General features: G+C 41.7%; 1 protein-coding gene across 6 annotated transcripts in view; it reads right to left on the bottom strand.

Annotated features, from left to right (window-relative positions):
* SMPX (small muscle protein X-linked) overlaps positions 1-22,367 on the bottom strand; it is a 45,184-nt gene that overhangs the window by 5,485 nt on the left and 17,332 nt on the right. For 3 of the 6 annotated variants that reach the window (XM_064474312.1, XM_064474321.1, XM_064474288.1), the window contains exon 5: positions 19,711-19,921. The exons of 1 other annotated variant lie outside the window; for it this stretch is intronic. The gene's annotated coding sequence lies outside the window, so the exon portion shown is untranslated. Of the gene's footprint in view, positions 1-19,710; positions 19,922-20,372; positions 20,430-22,367 lie in introns of those variants that run through there. 2 more of the 6 variants (XR_010376463.1, XR_010376462.1) reach the window with 2 other exon arrangements.

Raw genomic sequence — 22,367 nt, 5'->3', positions numbered from 1 at the left:
CGTGTTATTTTTAGCGCTCAAACTCCTCCAGAGATCAATGGGAGTCTGTAAACTCAAAAATAGGTTGCTTATGGTACATTAATAATCCCCACAGTTATGTTCTTTCAGCTGCTGCAGCTTATCTACTAGCGCCTCTCTTGCCACTCCAATCAACCTTATTCTAGTGAACAACACTCTGCCATTTTAAAGAAAACAGAAAAGGACGTACTTAACAGCAAATGCTTAAATGTTGTCCTGATTAAGGATGGACATAAGCACACGCTTAGGAGCTCTTTTCAATCATGGAATTAGGTTTTTTTTCCAGCCCTCAAGATTTTCTTTGTTTCACATCTAAGGCTCTGCGGGGCTGTGATTGCAGTGCCACTGCTGGCTTCTGGGATGAAAAAGACTGGGTCCATGAGTTTTCTAAGCATGGTAAAAAGCAATGGCTAATTTTATGTTAAAAATAATTTAATTTTTGTGCTATTCAACATAGGTGCAGCTTCAAAAATAAATCTAAATAAATTAATGAATTGCAAAATTTCACTTTTTTCCCCTTCAAAAATCACAGGTTTTAATGTTGCATCTCCCTTTTATTCCCTGAATATATGCCCAAACTTGTTAACAGCAAGTAGATGAAAGATTTACTCTAAAAAAGCACCAGCAATTCCAAGTGCCAGTATTTTCTGTTCTTATGCAACATAATAGCTGAAAGAAGGGGAAACATGAAATGAACCCAGATTTTGGCTGTATCTCCATGTATGCAATAAAATGACCACATTCAGTGCTAATATTATATACTTAAAGATTGTGCATGAATCACCTGAGGGCTAAATGAAGTTTCGTCTTTATTTAAACAGTTTCCAGCCTTATATATTTAAGCCCAAGATTCTGTTGAGGCAGCCTGTTTTATAAGAAGCAACTTTACAAAGGAAAAAACAGACGTGTCCCGTTAGCACTTCATAGAAAATCAGTGACTATAGCAAGTGCACCAAGGTTCAGTAAATGCCTCCCACTCAACAAGCTTCCAAAGTGAACGACCACATGATGTTTACTCCTCACCAGAACCCATTTATAGATCTCTTACTCACCACTATCACGGTCATACACACAACATTTCAAAAAAGGCAGCAAGAAGCCCTCTATTTGAGAACGGACGGGGGGGGTTACAGTTGGAGAACTGGGTCTTTTCTTTACAATACTCTTTAACCAAGCTGTGAAGCAGGATTTAAATCTTGCAAACTGTACAGATTATAATCAGGTGAAAGCATGCATTACATACTGTGGGCATTGCACATGAACATCAGATAGGGCTGCTTGGGCAAAGCTTTGCACTGATTGGGAAAAATTGGTAAAAAGGGTCAAAAAAACGCTTCTTCAAAAGGGCAAGTGGGAAATGAAGGTAATGGCTTCCTATGGAGTTAGGAGACCTAGGAAAGAGTTTTGTCCCCACAACTTTTAAATCACATCTGGGCATTCCTAGCAAATAGCGCCCTGGGAATGAAAAGGGTATCTGTTTCAGTAAGGTAAGAAGGGGACAGAGTTCGTGAACTTTTGTTAGTCTGGAGCAGAATTAGCCTAGAATTACAAATGCACTGATCTTCAGAAGGAAAAACCTGTGCAAAAGGTAAATCCAGGGACATGTCTACTTTGATTGCTCTACTGAATTGGGAATGTGAAATAAAGTTGGACTATCTCCTTTGACTCCCTAATTCTCATGCACATCTGGCAAAAGCCTTGTCCTTCCTGAGGTGGTAACCTGAAGTGCCAAGGGATCTGCTTTAATTCATCTACCTTCACTTCCCTTTGGTGGGCACCACTTGCAAAGACCATCTTGTCCTGTGTAACTGCTTTAACATTGATATATCTGGAAGCACTGTCCACACAGGTGGCGGAAGAAGCAGGAAGTCAAATGTGCTCCAGGTTAACATATTAATACCATGATGGGACATCAGAGAGAGGGGTCAGGCTGCAAAGCGGAGTTCATCCTTTGACTCCCTCCTAGTGGTAGCTGGTTGACTAAATGAAAAAGCCTGCTTTAAATTAAACTATGCTTTCTTGCATGCTTTTTGCACATTATTTCAACACATTTGTTATGTTTCTCTCAGGATAATAATACCAACTTTCATATATCTGAGCATCTCTCATATATCTTTTAAAATATATCTGCTTTCATTTATATTTTCTGGGCATGGTCCTGGGCAACCTGCTCTAGACGGCCCTACGTTATCAGCGGGGTTGGGCCAGATGACCTCCAGAGATCCCTTCCAACTTCAGCCATTCTGTGATTCTGTGAAATACTGGAAAGATTAAATAATTCATCCTAATTTTTGTTGCACTTTACCTACAGATGATTGAAATAAGTGGGGAAGCAGCTAAAAATAGAGCTGCGGGTTGCAGATACACATACAGAGTTCCAAAACAAAAAAGGCTAGAACTTTTATTCTTTAGATTTGTCTGACAAAGAATGTTAGACAAAAATGGGGTCTTTTCCACTGAAATACAAAAAACAATCTTTTTGATAATGAACTTTGCTTAGCTTCACCATGAAGAAATTACTGAAAGCCATACGCTCGCTCTTTCATACTTATGTTGCTCCTCAAATTAATTTACATCTGTCCTCAGACAGTGTGACATGGGGAACTAAGGACAGTTTTGACCCTTTCCACTGTTTGAGGTTCAGCAGTGCGCACACAAGGGAGCTGCAGTACAGTACTGTGCAACAGCATGTCTAGTCAACCACAATAGACCTTTTTATTTAAGACAAAAAAACACCCCAGTCAAGTGAAAACATTCCTCCTGTTATACTGTTGTCAAAACTTCTTGTTACCTACACTGATACCAAGCTTTGTCAGCAAAGGAACTTGCAAAAGAGACACAATTTAGCCCAGTGGCTCTGAAGTGACAGCTGTCAAATGGAGGGCTTTCAGATCAATATGTTATGGCAGCAGATTTATCTCCTGCCAAGTAAGGAACAAATCCATGGCATTTTTGAAAGGTATAAACTGGATGCTTAGCCAACACAACACAATTAAGAAGAATGGCATTGCACTGACCTAATGGCCGCCATAACAGTTTAAGTGGTAAAAAAACAGATTAGATATCAGTACGTGTCTGAAGCTGTTTGAAGGATTTTTGGCTCAGTGCAGTAGTATTAAACTGTGCATGGTTGCTAAGTTGTTCCCGTAGTTTTCTGGAGATTGCAACTACTTGGGCACAGCAGCTGATTTATGCAAGTGGTTACCAGAGAGTTAATAAGCATGAATAAGAGAACACATGAACAAATCATACATAAGAATATTATTCATGGTGTGGTTTGTGAATGGACTCCTGGTTGGAGCCAGCTGAAGCAGCAGCTTGGCTTCTTTACATTCTATACATCGGATATTTTTTAATTTTCTAAAGGAAATGACTAAGTATTGTGTAAGCACAGAAGTCTATCAGTTCCCCAAAGGACCAATATTTCCCATTAGTTTTCATTAGATTAACCACATAACAACAGTAAAATCCAATTATTTGGATGGTTCAGCTGATCTCTCGGATAATTGTTATCCAAAAGGGAAAATTCCATTATAAATTTTTCAGGCAAGAGCCTTGTTATTCACTTATCCAGCTGCAGGCATCTTCTCATCTTGAGAAGACAACAGTGCAGCTGGCTCACTCAGGGCATTACATGTTCAAGTTTTTCTCAGGTTAGATTTTTTTCTTCCCTCAAACTTCCTTCCCTGCCATGGACCAGAGAGCCAAACAAAGGTGGCAGCTCTCAGAGGGCCCAAGTCATGTTCTGAAGGGCAGGGTCCTGCATCTGGGAACCTGTGGGAGTTCTACTTCTGTCTGGGGAGTTCAGGGCTCTGACTTCTAAGGAGAGGCTCTGAAACCCCTAGGAATTCTGGGCTGACCCTGGGTTCTGGTATCTCCATGCTTCCAACCGTGGATTTGCAGTAACGGGTCAGGCAGCCCTGCAAAACTTGGGTGGAGCTGGAGCCCTTAGAGCTCCCAGGCTCCATGTCCAGAGTGGGGAGCTTGGGGGAAGCCACCACACACCTGGCAAGTCCCCAGTTTGCCATCACCTCCTAGGACACTCCCAGGAGAGCTCCCAAGATTAAAGGCTGATGAAATACTTGGGAAAAATAATATGGAAATATTTCTATTTTTTCTAAATGATTTCTCCTTAGAATTTCTTTCTCTTGAGAAGCAAAACCTCTCATTTTCTTTCTCAGTCAGAATCAATCTTTTGCCAAAATTTGTTAAAGAACATGAATTCTAAATTTTTGATCTCTGAAAAGACCTAATGCCCTGAAGCCATGATACTTGACATGAGTTATACTGCCGTTTTTGTTTTCTTGGTAAGTGGAACCCAGATGTAGATTACCCAAATGCTATCGCATGCGGTTCCTAACAGTCCAAGATTTTGCAACTAGTAGCAGTTTCAAAAGTGGAAAAAAACCCTCAGATTGCAGCATTTCCAGTGGGAAAAAAAGAGTTTGTTCCCATAACAAATGTCTCTACTTCCTGACTAGTACTCATACAAAATGTTTAGGGTTTGTAATGTGATATAAATGTTACACTCTCTAGAGCATGGAAATGCATTCTGAGCTTTTCTGTCTCCTCAGTCATTTTTTTTTCTTTTGTTTGGGTATCCCTTGGCTGAGACCAGAAAGCTGCCTCATCCAATATGTGATGGGCTAATAGTTATTTAGATGAAGTAGTACCTTAATGGGCACATTTGTTTAGCTTATGGATTCACTACAGACGCTGATATAAATACGTTGTTTATCGGGATAAAAATCAACAGTTTCTTACAGATGGGAAAGCGTATATTGAAATATACTGTATCTGAGCAGTTCATAAATAAAATTTTAAGGACTGATTATGCATAATACTTCAAAATGTTATTAGAAAAAACCCTATACTAACTCTGATACACTTTCTGGTTTTGATATTGCTACTGCTGCTGTGACTTTTTCCGGAGCTACTCTTAAAGTTTTCTCTCCACAGTTTGCACATCTTAAAGCACAGTGGCTGTAACATATGTTTACCTCACATTAAATCCAAGTTTTCATTTCAATTTTCTGCTGTTCATTAACATTTTCCCTCCAACTTCTCACAACCTGAAGTGTTGTACCTATAAAAATGTTTTGCAGACCCATCTTCAATTGTTTTGGGAGTGTATGAGGTCACTTGTGATTCATAATGGGAAGCAAAGATCAAGCAGTATATACTAATCGCTCAGATTAAAGTTGTTGATGAGGAGCTGCAGTGGCTCTTTCTACCTCTGTTAATGAGAACTATGCTCTGGTACTTACTACCTTTGAAATTACTGCCTTGTGAAGAAGAAAAACGGTTTTTCTTCTGTGGCATTTTACTAAGTTCTGCTAGGTTCATGCAGGTGTCTGCCTATAATATTCTTTGTAATTATTAATCAATTTAGGGGAAAAAAATTGTTCTCTGAGTTTATGTTAAGCTATTCTCATTCACCCATACCACCTCTGATTTAAAAAGCATTTGATTCCCAGTGTAGGCATCACTCAAGGGCTTGGTTCCCTTTTCAAGGTATCACCCTGATCATATTAACAAGTAAGCCCAAATAGTCTGTTAATGAAGACACATGACTTAAAGACCTTAAGTAGTAAAAAATTTACGGCACTGAGATTAGAAAGGAATTTCCAGGACAGTTTAGTTTTATTTCATTTTCATTCCTCATAACAGCAACTCAAATTCTCAAGAAAAAGGCTAACAGAGATGGTGAAACTTGAGGAATTACTGCTGTAAGCAAATTCATCAGTAAGGAAGCCAAGGCCTAAAGGCTGATCCTGCAAAGTGCTTATTACCTTCTTCAACGTGCTACAAACCCTACTGATTTCTCCAATGATAACCAAAATCACTTAGCAGCTCGCAGGTACAGGGTGAAAAATATCCAGTAGCAACACACCTGGGTGGTGGGGCACTGTGAAAATGAAAATATGTTGCTAGGTCCCTTTATGGACTGGTAATTGTGATGTCTACAGGACAAAGACATGTACAGAAATGTCCAGGCTAAGTATTATTAGGAATAAAATAATGGTTGATAAAATATTTGGTACAGAAAAAAAGCAGCAATAAAAATCAACCACTAAAAAAAACAGTCCAAAAAAGCTGTGACATTTAAAACAACAGGACATCTTTGTTGTACTGAGAGTGATGAAGTCTCTGTAAGGAGGCATTCATTTATGCAATATGAAATGCACCTGCTGAGACTTAATTGCATGACTGGGGTTTCTCAACCAGGATGTGTCTCTGAAAGCAAAGTTTCCAGCTAGGAGAAAATATATATGGTGGTGAGTGCTCTTGCCATGGAGACTCCCTACAGTCAGCACTTGGTAGCCCACCACAGGGATAACTGGGGGGAAATGCCTCACAGGCACCTGCAGCTGAAGTACAAGAGGAAAGAACACAACGACTGGTATTGCACTGTGTAACCTGGGTTAAACACAGCCAAAATATTATTAGCTAAATACCAGAATTCCTGGATTGTTTCAAAAGTGACTTGTGAGTGTGGGGGCAACAGCCTATGGCTTGGATCATGAGCTAACCCACCGCAAGCACCACGGCTCCTAAAAGTCAAACCCTCTTATGTCCCACGTAGGGCAGCACAAATAGGGGGACCAAAGGCATTTTGCGCTTCTCAAGACCTTGCTTCCTGCTCTCGTGGCAGTCTCGTTCACTCCTGTGGAAGCTTCACCCCACCAGCCTTGCGTGTGCATTGGCCTGGCGCTCAACTCAGAGCAACCTACAGACAGCTGCAAGGGCCAACCACCACCAGGAACTGTGCCCAGCAGCCAAGGAGGACGTTTGGTGTGGCATCTCACAGCCTCCTAAGTCCTCAGTCAGTAGCTTGGACTATAAATTTTGTAACAGCCTTAATGGCCTGTGTCTGCACCAGACCCGTAGCAGCGAGGGTTTGAAGCATCTGAACAACAGGTTTTGGAAGTGCTTAGAAATGCTAGTTGTTATTTGGGGTGGACAGGAAGCTGGAAATCTAACAAAACAAAGCCTCTCACAAAAAGTGCCTGATTTAGATTAAAAATTTTGATTCTTTCTCAGAAAATTGAAAACCCCAGATGTTCTGTGCTTTTCTGTGAAAATTCAGGCCACCAAGTTCTGTTTTTCTAGAAGAATAGTTGATTTGGGGAGTCTGAAAATTGGAGAAAGGTGACTTTATTGTTACTGACATTTTTATGGTAGGGTACAGATTCTTCCAGTTGATCCCTTTCAGCAGTCTTATTGCAGCCCCTCAAGCAGTGCAATAAAAGCCTTTGTAGGACTGGGCTATCACCCTCAAAATCATTCTGTTTCATGCCATATAAACTCTAAAATGCATACCTGTGCTACATAACAAAATGATGGGCAGTGATTTTCAGGTACGTTGTTTACTACACAAAAGAGATTCGGGAGGAAGGCACTTGCCTCAGACTTCTTTTACGCTGGCACTTCATTTGGTGTTAGCTCTCCAATCGAATATTAAAGCTTTACTCTAAATTATGTACAAAACTTTCTCACAAATCTGAATGCAACATATCACACAGCAAGATGCTGCTGCTGGAAAGATTCTCTGCTTTCACACCTGAATGTTCATGTCTCTTGTTATTGTCATGCTGGCTGCCACTTAATGCTCCTGATAAGCTGGCATTTTCTCCAGAGATGCATGCCCAATGGTAAGCAATACTGCTTGGCACCTGCTGGGTTTTCACATACTCGGAAGGGGTAAAAACCTTATTTGTATTTTTTAAACAAAAAATTGTAAGCAAAAGATTCTGAATTTTCACTTTGCAGGAGATGGTAGATTTGCAGGGTCAAAAGCTGCAGAAAATGAAATATCTGGCACGCTCTGGATTCCTAGGTAGTCCACGCATATGTGGCCTCACTAACAGCATTTCTAAAGTGCCATTGGTCTTTGTTACCTACTGACATTTGTGGAGTCGATGGCTTTTTCCTTTTCAAAAAAAGTTGAGGAACTGAATGATAAAAAGGACATATTTAAACAATATTATGTTGATAAATGACTCTCATAAGCATCAGTTAAGACTGAACACGTAGACTAATAGTGGTTGTTCATATTCAAAACTTAAGATTTAGGTAGCAAATTCTCTTTCCCCTATACTTAAAGTGAGGTAGGTTACTTCAGAGATGTATTGGTATGTACAAAAGATAAATCGGCATTACTGTGTTAGTTTTGTAACCACACATAACTTTGCAGATATCAGATGGTCAGGGGAAATTTGTTATAAATCATAGTTTTCAGGTAACAAAATATAAGGCAAGCTGTACAGTATGATAATTCCTCTGCACCGTCAAACACATAAACACCCACCCTTAGTTTCCCTACTGCCTGATTTTTCAGTTCCTACCAGACTTTAACATTGTCTGAATATTTTTATTTCAGTATTCTTCAAAATTCACATATCCTCCAGGATTCTGCCATTCATTTTTCATTGCAAATACTCTCCATCTCTCATGCAACTTTAATATCTGAGGGGAAAGGCCTAAGCATTAGGTGTTAACTGGTTAGACTTTCAAAAGCCATGTGTTCCAACTTGGCAAGGCAGACTTTGTCTTTCATTTGTCCCTGAAGAAAATGTGCGTTTCATGCTGCTTTTAGAAAGGGCTATGTCAAAAAACAGTTCTTTAGAACAAAGTCCAATCGTGTGTGTCCTGAAGGTAATTGAATTTTGGTACTGTTTCTACATACAAAATCTGGGATTAAAGCTATATAAATTTATATCATGACTCTTTATGAATTTCAAATTCCAGGGCAATGAAACTAGAAGCAAATAGCATCTTGGTGTACTGCAAGCACAACCTTTCTTCCTTCAGTGAAGCAAAAGGGGAAAATGACAAGAGAATTATTAGGTTGGATAATTACAGGAGAAAAAGCCGAGTTTGATTGTTTTGATGTTTGAGAGTTGGCATGGGCTGAGGCTGCTGAAGTTTATTTAAAATGCAATGAGTGTTTGTACCTTAGAGTATGCCAAGAGTTAAACTGGTCCAACATTTTCTGAAGGAACATTTCTCCACTGGGAAAGGTTTATGCTTTGGAAGTGCAACTTCTTATGGAAACGTCTTGCTTTCAGCAATTCTCCCGATGCAACATGGAACACTGAGCATGACTGATCTGGGCAGTTCCTTACCAGCCCCCATGCTGGCTCCCCGGCAGACCGCCAAGAGGCTGGTGCAGCTCTTTGACAGGGCCTTCCAAGGGCCGCCAACTTCAGGTCTGCCAGACTTGGAAACTCTAACTCCTGCTCCACACTCCTAACGTCCAGAAGTTGCTAAAGACAGTTAGTTTCTCACATCAGTGGAGAAATATTCTATTTTTAAAACTCTAAATAGTATGGTTTAACCCCAGCTAGTCCTTCACCACTGTGGTCCAGCTGAGGGCAGGGCCCAGCTCTGCAGTATAACATAAAATTGGCATTTCCAAACTGGTTCCACAGCCTCCGCTTCATCTCAGTCTCCTGCTTCATTGATCTCCACCTTCACTCAGGTGTGTGATGCTAAACACTTTAATGCTGCCCTTCAAATATTCATTTTGACAACTCCAAGCCCTAAAGATTATACTGTATGCCCAATCTCCGCCAGACTCGAAGACTGGACCATGAGAAGATTAAAAAAAAAAAAAATCCAAATGAATTTTCTCTTAATTTCATTTCCTTCTTGGTGATTTGACCATGAGGGTTCACTTTGCTTTGCCACTGCAAGGGTCTTTATAAACATCCCACAACGAACGGGTCAGAAGCTGAGCCCCGTGCAGATGCTAAGCAATGCTCACACATCTAATAATGGAACACCGCCCCCCAGCCCGAAGTGATTTCTAGTACACAGTAAGACACAATTCATGACACAATAACTTTGAGACAAAGGGATAGATAAGGAAATGGCAGCTCAGTTATACTGGGTATATAATTAGCAGACTTACAATAGGAGCTCCTTGGCTGCTGACACACAAGAATGACTATTATTTTTACACAGTAGGCTTCCTGAGTCATCTCAGGACAGTGTTTTGAAAGAATTTATCTGGTTAAACATGCAAAACCCCTAGGAGTTAGGCACTTAACCGGGTTTTTTTTGGGAAGCCGATGAGGTACCTACATGCATCTTTACAAAGCCTGAAGTATTTTAGAAGTCTGCCCTCTAGTTTCCCTTAAGAGTTACTGTCACGATGCAGTATTTACATATACGTTTTGACAGTGATTTATCTCACTGTAACAATTATTTCCCCTTGTTTTCCACCACAAAAAAACCAAAACCCCAAACCTAACCCTCCCCACCCCGCCCCCAAAACCCTACCAACGACCCACAGCGTAAAAAACTAGATCCGGTGTTAACCATTTGGGCAGTGTTCTGTAGTAATGTAATGTAATGTAATGATAAAGGTAGAGTTGGTAAAACCACATTTCATTTGAAAACTAACGGTTTGAGAAAAAATAGCCTTTATTAATGACAAATAAATAAGTGAGCATAAGGAGAGAAATGACTGCTAGAAAAGAATCTTTCACATTTTAGCACTTCGCATGGCAGAAGGAGCCTCAGGACATGCTGTTCCTTTATATTACTATTGAGAAGAGGGTGGGGGAAGTAAAAAAGCGCATTTCTGTGGCAGCCAGGGAAACCCCGAAGGGCAGCAGCCAGACTACCTGCTTCTGCTATTACAGCGATAGGGAAAAAATACAGCGGTTCAACTTGCACAATCCTTTTTGTACAGAGGGAGAGGCTGCCCTTATGCCTTTGCTGGTAAGTATGAAAGGCTCCCTGGCACTTAAACCCCTAGAAATCCTTGTCTGGCACAGTGCCTTCTCCCTCCTCCCAGGCCATGGCCCCCCAGCACCCCCCGGCAGCAGGAGGAGGGGGACCCTTCTGCAAACCCTCCTCCGCTGCCACCCGCTGCCCTCGCCACTTCAAAACTAAACTGCAATTAAACTTACACAGAGAATGGTCTTGCCTCACTTCGGAAGCTGCCTAGAGCTAAACCCTAGTGAGTGCTTTGCCAGGATCTCGGGTTTGTTTGAAAGTCTCAGCAAAGGGATGGAGTTCTGCCGTCATTTCAGCTCTTTCAGGATTTTTCAGGGGTTTCACTGGCACTCGGGCAGTTTGAAACTCTGCGAGGCAAAGAGCACTGCTCCGTGCTCCTCTTCCACTAAAAGAGAAGATGCACCCAGAGATCCCAGTCAACTGAAGTGATGTTTAGTGATCCTTGCTGAGGTGTGAAGGCAGGGGATGTCTCCTGGTTTCAGCTGGGAGAGAGTTCATTTTCTTCCTAGTAGCTGGTCTAGTGCTGGGGTTTGGATTTAGGATGAGAATAATGTTGATAACGCACTGATGCTTTAGTTGTTGCCAAGTAGTGCTTACACTAAGTCAGGGACTTTTCCAGCTCCCCATGCTTTGCTGGGTCCACAGGGAGCTGGAAGGGGAGGGGGCACAGCCAGGAGAGCTGACCGCAGCTGACTAAAGGGATATTCCATGCCATATGACATCATGCCCAGTATATTAACTGGGGGGAGTTGGCCCAGGGGGCTACAATTGCTGCTCAGGGGTGGGATGGGCATCAGTCAGCAGGTGGTGAGCAACTGCATTGTGCATCACTTGTTTTGTTTATTCCTTTATCATCATTATTATTATTTTCTCTTCCCCTGCTGCCCTATTAAACTGTCTTTATCTCAACCCAGAGGTTTTACTTTTTTTTTCCCTGATTCTCTCCCCCATCCCACGGGGGGGGGGGAAGGTGAGTGAGCAGCTGTGTGGTGTTTAGCTGCCGACTGGGGTTAAACAATGATAGGAGGTTACTTCTCCTCAGCTGCAGGGCTGGTGTGGAGCCATGTGGCTCGCCACTTTAGTATGGCTGTATTGTGGGAACAAAGATGGGGAGCGTGGGGGTGATGGGGTTGGGGCAGGCTAAATGCTGCTGCTCCTGAAGCAATACCCATCACTAAGCTCTTTCAGATAGATTTTTTTTTGCTTTTAATGCATTAGCAGGAAGCTCTGTGATCTTGGAGACACTGAGAAGGGGCTCCTCTCCAAGCAAGAAAATAGAAATCTCAGCCATCTCTATTTGGGCAGTGATTTCCAATTTATTCATCATTAATTCTGCCTCTTGTGCCACCTTACCCAGGCTGTGCTGCAAATAGCCCACATTTGACTCTGTGCTAGTTACAGTTTCCAAAAATGCTGCTTTCTCCTGGTCATATGGCTTCTTCTCAACAGTATTCATAATGTATGAGTGAGTGTCGTTCCATATAAATATAGTGCACATCTGATATGCCGACAGATAATATCATAGCACGACTGAACCATGATTAATCGTGGTCGTATTCATCCACCTGTTTTCTTTCAATATAATTCTGGCACGTGCAATAAAAAAAGGAAGACCTGAGGCAACGATCACATCCCTGCAAATATAGTTACAGAAGAGATGGAAGCTGGCCATGGTATTATTTTCAAAATACTCAAATCGGGACTGGGAGGTCTCTGTGCACTTTGCAAATACTTTTTCTGAAATGCTTAGCACTTCATATGAAGCAAAAATCATTGAAACAATACAGCAAATGGGAGGAAAAGGAAGGATGGTAAGAAAATGATTGCTAACTGTCCAAACCCACCATGCAGTTCTTCCCTAACCCACATTCTCTGCAGCCTCTTCTGAATATTTAACACTCTTGTCCTGGATTTCGTAGCCTCCTTGCCACAGAAAAGTGAGAGGTCTGAATTAGCTCAGAAAATTTGACAGCCATCTTGTACATAACCCACAGGATCTCTTTAGAGATGGATAAGCATGAAGGCAAGACATCATACACAGGCAGCTAATTTAACTTGACATGTAACTGACTGTATTAGAAAACTGTGTGCTCTGACATCTGGTCCATGCAGGATATGCTTAATTCCTCATATTATCTTGCTTCTTCAAAGCTACTGCAGGTACTGTGGTAATTGTCTCTTCCTGGGAAAGCTTATTGTCGAGCCATTTAGTATTTTATACATACAGCTACAGTACACATTAAGTTCCTTCACATCAGTAACCAGTATGTTAGGCAAACATGTTGTGTTTATAGGGTTTTGTCATTTATTAGAGATTCAAATGCAAGCCCATTTTTTCCCCCCGGAATAAACAGATTTCTTCAAAACATAAACGAAGGCATGTTGTCTGTACAAGACTGCAGTGTTAATACTTGATTTTGCAATCTGCACAGGCAAGCATTTAGAAATGAGGTATCAGGATTGAGTGGAAGATATATGGAAGAACTAAACTCTCCCATGACACCGTTTCACAACACAAAATTGGTTTTTGACTAAACACCCTGAAAAGAAAAAAAAATGTTTTCCACACAGAAGTAGAAGGAAAAGGTGAGCGGAATCATCCGCTGTTAAAAAATTCATCCAAGACCAATTATATTTTTTTGTTTTGAATTTCCACCAACATGGTCTACAGTTTGGGTGGAAAAGTTTTCTTTTGCTCAGCTCTGCAGAGAGGTATTTCTCAGAATTTACATGCAGCAGCTCCTGTTGGAGCACTCCCGCAGCTGTATCAGTATGAGAGTCTTGGATCTGACTGCAGAAAGACACAGAGGCTGATTCACACTTAACAATGAACAATAAGCAATCTGCATATTCGAATTTGGATTGGGATTTTGAGAAGTGCTTAAGCGATTTAGGAGTATATTTCCCACTGAGTAGCAATGGGATTGTGCTCCTTAGCACTGGGGGGGCAGAGTCCCAGCGATTGACTTGCCTAAGGTGCAAATGGGACATAGGTGTTTAACCCTCAAAACCACAGTCCAACTACACTGTAAAATCAAGCTGTGCTCATGCCCATCTACAAATGCATGAGTTTTGATAAACCTGCTCAGCTGAGTACCTGGGAGACATGTAACCCTGAGCAGCACCCAAAAGCTTGGTGGGTTTCCACAAGAGACCTTCCTCCTCAGCACCTACCTAATTGCATCAGGCTACGTACAAAAACACAGCAGCAGCTACCCTGGTTTCTTTTAAAGCACAGCTTGAGGAAACTGTTCCTACACAAATTAGCCTTTAGACAAGGTACACAGCAATCCACAGGCTAAGGCACATGGAAGCAGGTTTCCCTGCTGCCAGCTGAGCTCCACATTGCTAAGCTGCTGTCAGGCTCACTTGTCTACAGATTAATTTTAATTCATTTCTGCACAGCAGCCTAGCTTTAGCTCAAAGTCTAGAAAGGGTCCCCCCTGCCAAGGTAGTCTGTGGTCTCCAAGGAGGCAAGAAATGTAGGGTTTAATCCTTTTGAGGAGAAGAAGGAATCAACCTGCTTTTTTCAAGCACCCTGGCTGGTTAAGTGTGATAATTGCTGAGCCATGGCAGAAGGGAGGGGCCACCAGCAAGTTCCTTCTCCTGCATGTTTTCAACCTGTTCTTCCTGTTTTTAAAAAAAGTACTCAGGTGCGAATCTGGGGGAGACAGTTCCCACTGTAAATCCAGTGTGAGCAGAAATGGCTCCTGGCTTTACCCATGACATTGGTGAAGCCCCAGAGAAGACAATCTCGTTTTCAATTTTTTTCTATTCAACGTATCTAAACAGATCTCCACACAAGCTTCATGATGCTGCTTGCAGAAGTGGCTCAAGGTTTCTTAACAGTGTACACAGCACCATCTTCTTGAGATGGCAGAAGAGCAGGCTTCTGCAGGGAAGAAGGTTTCAGAATGGACCTGTGTGATCAGAGACACTGGGTACTACGGATGAGGCAGGTCTTCACCTCCCTTTCTTCTCTCTGCAACCTTGTACATCTCCTTACAGCCAGTTTCCTCTTGGGAGGGACAAGGACTTGTACCTGAGCAATGCTAGTGCACCCTGGCAGGGGAAGACAATGCTGGCCTTTATCCAGCCCTTGGGACACAGCAATCAGGGCAGGAGGTGGCACCATATGCTCTGGGCCATCTCTTCTCCACTCCCTTCTGCCTACCCCCAGGGCCTGGGCACTTCAGCTTCCCTCTTTAATGGTGAAGGCAGCCAGACAGTAGGTGTTTAACAGAAGGCAGAGTCCAGGCTGTTGTATCCACTGGTGGATCATGCAAGAGTATCACCTCCATGGTAAAGACTGGGAGACACAGAGCTTGTAGTGCCTCTCTGAGGTAAACGAGTACGCGGTGGTACAATGCATTGTTCTGCCATCCTCCACGGCTACAAAAAACAACTGCCTGCATTGTTCTCCCTAAAATGTACCTGATCCCTGTGCTTTTAAGAAAAACAGCCAGCCACTGGTGAGGGGCATGAAGGACTGCTCCATTAGCTCAAGGCACTCTAATGCCATTGCACATGATTTTCATACCAGAGGCTTGCCTTTATGGAAGTGGCTAGATGCCAAAACTCTCACTGCAGCTGGGATCCTGAGGATGTTCCTTTGCTGAAGGATGGTCAATCTTCAGCTCAAAAATGAGGTGTTTAGCCTCATACCAGCAAAAGCTTTGCTGGGAGCCAGTCCCCAGTCATCTCTGTGGTGTCTATTAAAGTAAGTTATTGAAGGAGTTGGAGCTAATTGCTCTACTTCTCATCCTGCCTTAGGGAAACAGATTTCTTTAATTTTAACCAAACTGCAAATAACTTCACACTTGGACATCTAACCAAGTTGCTCTGTGACCCAGTAAGCTACTGCTGTCAGCTGAGTTGCGTTTGGCCAGGGTCAACCTCTTATTCTCTGCACATATGAAGCAAAACATGAACACCTTCACCGAGGTTTCTACCTGTTTGTCAAAGACTGAAGCATGCACATGCTCGACAGTGACTCAGGTGTTGCCTACTAATGTGTTAAACTGCAGTAACTTGACAGCCAACACATAGCTCCTTGTTGTGGTTTAGCCGGCAACTCAGCCCCACAGAGCCGCTCGCTCACTCCCCCACCGGTGGAGAGAAGCAGAACTGATTTGCCCCAGAAGTAATTGTTCAAACATCTAATAGCAAATCTATTCCAAGACATGCAAAACTGAAGAATAAAAATAAGAAAAGCATATGAAGAATGGAAAGGACTGCAATACTACATCATTGCCTAATTTGGTACTTTTTGAATGAAGGCCTTAAACTAAAAAAAAAAAACCAAAGGTACATATGAGATATGCCCATCTGGATTCACTTCACTTTCAGGAAAATGGAGGACTGAAAACTGAAAATATGCCTCGTCTTCACTGATAGAACTCTTCTTGTCTTGAGAACTAAAAGGGAGAGAGATGACACTTTTTTTCCAAAATAAAAGCTTCCATTCAGACCCTGAAGAGACAGATGAATTCAATTATTTTCTTATAAAACCATAAACCCAATGAAATTGAGAAATTCAAAAGAGAAAGATCTGAGATACTTATTTAAATGCTATGTAGAGCAGAGGACATACTCTGTCCTGGTCTTTGACAGTCTTTGGAAAGGACACTGCACTCAAGAACAGCACGATTTGCACACACAGAAACAACTGGAGATTTGCTTTTTCTTGTATTCTGCCTATTTCAGCTCAAATATCTGGTTTCAAGTCTTTGGATTTGTATTTTCTTCCATTTCAGTACACACTTTGTGTTGGTTTCATCTTATACATAAAGGCTGCACTTTTCAAAGCCTTCAAATAACACCATCTAGTTAGTTACTGTCATCATGTCCTTCCCTCAGAACAGCAGCAGTTTGGCTTTGGGGGAAGCTTTTTGTTCTTTGATGTTTCCTCAGTAAAAGTAATTTTGCCAGTCCTGCTATCGCCCTGTGCGCGCCGGCATTGCTGCTACCGCCACTGTTAAAAAGCACTAACACGGCAGCGGACATGGGCCTGTTAGCCTGCCTCTCCTGTGGTTCATTTGCTAGGAAGCAGGGCGAGTGCAGCTATCGCCCACTTCTTCCCTAAGTGCATTCACGGCCACAGCTATTGTGTGCTCCAAGATTACATTTCTGTACCGTGAAAGGCTCTGTAAGGCTGTGCAGAAGCAACAGCAATTTTAAGATGAGGTTCGCTCTAAGGCAACAAACAGGAACAAAGACCCAGGAGAGCTGGAAGCTGAAGGACGCGGTTTATTTTTTTATCAGCTCAATAACTGAATTATTAAATTAAAAGCAATATTACAGCAACTTTACCAAAGTGGCTGAGTAAGTTCTGAGCACCAGGTCTGAGGGCTTTATTCTGTTTTTACTGAATCCATGTCCGTCCGTGGAGCTCAGCCATTTGCAGTCAGAAACAAATGCAGCCATACTGATATAACTACTAAATGGAGGGAGAGAAGACCAGACTTTATACTTGTTCCCAAGTTCAAGTAAAGGTTAGTTCATCTGAGTTTCCTTTCAACTAGCTACAACTTGCAGGAAATCAAACGTGAAAAATAAAGTATGACCAGCACTGAGAGTAAAACCAATACACATTCCAGTGGGAAATGCTTATTTATGCTGTGTACTTAGTTCTCGTAGTGCATGGAAATACAGTGTATTTGAGACTGCTGCTGCAAGTCAAAGGGGAATTAGGAGGTTAAAGTGGCAGCAGACAGGGACAGCAAAAACCAGTAACATCTGCAACGTAACATTTCCTCAGTAGCGTTGCCAACTGGGCAACAGATATTGGGACCACTGTAATGGTGAGCTCTACCTATATATGATGTTCTACCTATATATGGTGAGCTCTACCACTATATGATGTTATTTATTCTCAGAAGTAATTTGCAGCCAAGTGTGGAATAGAGGTAGCCTTGGCACTAAAAAGAGCTACGCTTTTCAAAACAAGGCACGTTAGGAGCAATTCGGTGGCTGAAGCAGGCCGAATCCTAAGTACAGAGCAGGGCTTATGACACTTACAGATGGCCTGCCCCCAGACAGGGATCACAAGGCTCATGCAGCATCAAGCCATCTCTGCAAGAGATGACAAAGTACAGTGATGCGGTAATTTATGCGGTTCTTGAGTACAAGGCTGTGAAAACATGATTAGGTAGTCTTTTATCAAATGAAACGAATAAAAACCATAAAACAAAATGATGAGGCACTAAATTTAGAAGAAAATTCATTTGATTATCACATCAGAGCCGTGATATTTCAGATCATACTGTCAGCTTAATTGGCTGCAATTTATGTAGATTTGATAAAACTATCTGAGCTGTTAATAACGTAGGAAGTTGCACTTCATGTATTCAAAAGCAGTTAACTTTTTTACTCTGCTGTAGGCACTTAAAAACCTTCCTGCTGAACACGTTTTGAACTGTGCAAGTTTAGAGACACTGGAGTTACTTTTTATTTTGGGCTCCTGATGACGACTGTCATTACAGCGTCTGGGTGCACCAGGAATACCTAATGCTGGCGGGACAGTTCCCAGGAACAGAGAAACAGCACCACTCTCATCTCACTCATTACTCTTTAATAGTCGTCAGTACTACCTCTTACGCACTCTCCAAACAGTTTCTAATGCCCACAATTCCCTGGTGACAATTAGTTCTGCATGGGTTTATACGCATGTACCTCGGGGCAAGCACCATTTAAGTCACAGGACCTTCTCTAAATAGCAGGATCTATTCACACAGCAAATAGCTCAAGGTTTAGGGATTCCTCATATGCTGTTCCGAGATTTCCAAGAGGAATACATTCCAGTGGTATTTATTGTTTAATGCTGCAGTTCATTCATACTACTTCTTAATACATATGGCAGAGAGAAGCAAGAAAAAGCCTGCGGGCTGTATCCCATCTTCACACTTCACTGATCCCTCGACACCTGATATCTACCAGAGGCCTCCTGTCTTTCTGAGCTTCGTTTGAGGAAAGTCCCCAGAAATTGCATCCAGCTCAGGGAATTTACTAAAAAATATAGTTCTTACAAAAATCTGTCATGAACAGCACTGATGGGAACATAGGAGTTTCTATACAAAAGAGTCTGACAATAAAAGTTCAGGGCCAAGTAATCAACAGAGTTGTCACAGGAAAGCAGTTATTAAATAGCAGTGTTTTAATTTTTTTTTTAAAGGAGAATTTTCAGCTTTCAAACAAAAAAGTTGGAACTTTCTCCAAGAAACTGATATTTCTCACTCGAGAATGGAACAGAGATTTGTGGGACCACATTGCCAGCACGGGAAGTATTTTTTTACTTTAAGAGCATTAACGTTTCAAAATGAGAGGCTCATTGAAGAATTTTGTTCTGTCTGTGTGTAGAGGCCTATTCATCTCTAGGAGGCTGCAAACTCTCTTGAATGTGGTGAAGGTAGAAGAGTGAATAACATGCTCATGTTCCAAAAATTAGTAGAGAGTTCTTTGAGTTATTACTTTGTGCTTGTCTCTTCCAGAAATAAAAATGCTCTGCTTGAAGACACAGCTTGAAAATAAAAGGGGGGTTTTGGCATATTTTATGTTTGGAAAAAATACAAGTATCCATTCTTGTTTGCTTTGGAGCAAAATGTTTTCTAATCTTTCAGTGTTTGTTTTGAAGTTATCAGGCAGTTTTCAAAATCACAAAACATAATCTTTTCCAAACTAGTTTATGTAGAAGCATGCGTTGTTCATAAGAATGTTCCCTTTTCTTTACTCAGTAAAAATCAACCTCCTAATGTGTACTTTCAAGCTTTCTTAGGCATCTAGAAAGCAGAGTCTCTCTGGTATGCTTTCCTCCTCACTTCCACCATCCAACAAGAGAATGAGAAGGAAACCTCGCCTTGACTTGCAAAGGCCTGAGGAATGACACTCTGGGCGCTTACCACAGCATTTCATTGGTGGTAGAGAAGAGACTCAGTTCACATCAGACAGCTGACAATGAACTATATTTTTACTTCTGAACACAGAAACTCTGGGAAACAAAACACGAATAACTTTTTTTGCTCGAGGAAATAACATGATTCCAAAGTTCCTCTGATATTAAATTATGTCCTGGGGATTCCAGTTTTCTCTTTGAAAAGAAATTTCTAGCTCTTCTGTTGTAAAGTCTGAAAGCATGACATAAGTAGGCTCAAAAAACCTGGAAGGCAAACCAAAAGAACCTTAAACATGCTGTTAAAAAATCTTAAAAACCCCCGACTACCTGGTTTCTTAGGACAATTTTACAAACAGAAGTGACAGGGCAAAATTGGTGGCTGGCCATGAAATCCCCACGTGCTGCTAATCTGGGAACTCTGAACCAAAGCAGGAGAGTAGGAAACCAAGGATAGAAAACTACAAGAACTACTTTGAATTAACACAGGCCAAACAATGAGTGGGTCTGGGGATGGCCCATCACTGGGCACCACTGAAAGGAGCCTGGCTCTGTCCTCTTTGCACCCTCCCTTCAGGTATTTATATACATTGATGAGATCCCCCACAAGCCTCCTCTGACTTTGGCAGAAGGGTCCTGCAGAAATTCTTGCAGCACATACTCCTCCTTCACCCCGTTGTTCCCACTCCAGCGAAGCAGATCGGAGCTCCTGACCTACCTTGGCATCCTCTGGATGCAGGATTCCCTTCTCTCACACAAGGGCTGGCTGCCTGGGCTCAATCAAATGAACACATTTTCTTAAAACTGTGAGGCTGTTTCAAGAGCTCATAGCACATCAGAGTTCCTCTACTAGCAAGGCACAGGATGCGTTTGCTGGACAAAATGGCAATAACTTTGCTTGTTACTGTATAGCAGTTTAACCATATCCCTCTGGTCCATGTGAGCACAGGCATGAGACACAATAATTGAACAGCATGTCAGAGCAGTGACACTGGGAGAGGCAGATGGCTACAGTTAACTGAGATGCAGTTTAAAAGCAGTATATAGCATGAAACTGCAATTAAAATCCACAGTACTCAGTGGACAAAGTTATAATGTATTTTTAGCCCAGGGTAATTAACATTTTTTGGTAAATAATTAAAAGCAACACCAAGCAATGTCTTATTAAGTATGGATATAGGAGCTCTAGTCCCTAAGGGACTTCTATGGCTTATTTTTTTTTCCCCTTGTCTCTCTTTCTTCCCCAAGCGATGCCAATCTCAGAGGCTGCTCTGTTGACAAGATTCCTCATTGTTTGCAAGGCAACATTCCCAGTATGTAACAGAAGAGGTAATACTGCAAGTAATATAAAGTCTAAGCTCCTGGGAAGCTTCTCCTAGCTGTTGAATCTTCTGCCCTCAAAATACAACTCTCTTGCTTCTGTAACCTGTCAACAGAACTACCATTCAGCTTCTGCAATTAAACCACCCTCCCTAGTAGAGTTCCAAGTAAGGACAACAGGCAATCTACAAGTGCCAGTTGCATGGTTTCTCACACCTGAACAAGATAGGTACCCCAACAGGAACAGCCCAGGCATGGCTCAGCATCCTTGTCTGAGCAAATTCTGAGTAGAACTGTGATGGGGATCCTGACAAGCCCTGTCTCCAAAAATGGCCAGGACACAGTGCCAGGAGTGCTGCCTGTATGTCCACGACAGACTTCTTTTGTAACTTCAAGGCAGTAAATTTCTCTTTTTGCCTTTTGAGAAGTTCCTTCGGTAAGTATGGATGCCTCCTTCAAGAGGAACAGACTGGACCACTGTAGCTGAAGGTTTTGGTCCTTTAAAACCAAAGTCCAGCATTCAGACCCCACGACCCTTCACAGCACATTGTAAAAAGTCTTGTTACACAACCCCCACACTTCAGGACACAAAATGTGAAGGGGTACAGAATGAGGAAAGAACCCAAACGTGAGCTGCGGCAGTAACAGGCTGTGATTAACATACACACTCAGGTGAAATGTCAGTTTGTGCTCAGTCCTGTCTTCAGGTGCAGCCACCATGCTAGTTATCACATGAGATACCACAACAACCAAGGTTAAACCTCAGCCATAGCAGGTTTCATTTGTCACAAGCTGAATGCTTCCTACCATTACTTATTCCATAGGACATATATTTAGCTGATTAGCGTGTGCTACTTTGTTACTATTCTATTTTGCATACGTTTCACTATTGTGCAGTAGAAACGTGCTTGCACGAAGGGAGCAGCAAAAATAAAAACGTAGATGGAAAAAAGGAAAAGGAACCACAACTCATTTTGTATATTAAAACTAGCTGCATTAAACTACAGGAATATCTTAACTAATAAGCGCTTTATGACGTTCATCGAATCCAGCTTCATGACATCTCACTAATTATATCCCTCCCACAAACTCTTAGACTCACAACTATGATCTTAGCAAGTCTATTCATGTTTCCTAATTTGGTGAAAGAGCAAGACCAAAAATATTTAACAGAAGTTACTCTAAAGTGCAAACTATGTAGGAATGGTTTGTAAATAATGAACCAACCTACTGTTTTTCATGTTCCTTATTTTTGCTGATGCTGTTGCACTCTATAAAACCACGCAAGATTTTCTTGCATGGATCAAATTTAAAACAAAATTGATCATGTTTTCTTGCAATTTACTGAAACTATGAGATGAAAAATGACAGTAGGAGGAAGTGTTAGAAATAA

This window comes from Phalacrocorax carbo, chromosome 1 (genome assembly GCF_963921805.1).
Source record: "Phalacrocorax carbo chromosome 1, bPhaCar2.1, whole genome shotgun sequence".
Taxonomy (NCBI): domain Eukaryota; kingdom Metazoa; phylum Chordata; class Aves; order Suliformes; family Phalacrocoracidae; genus Phalacrocorax; species Phalacrocorax carbo.
Note: the sequence above shows the minus strand (reverse complement) of the source record. Positions and strands in the feature narration are given on the sequence as shown.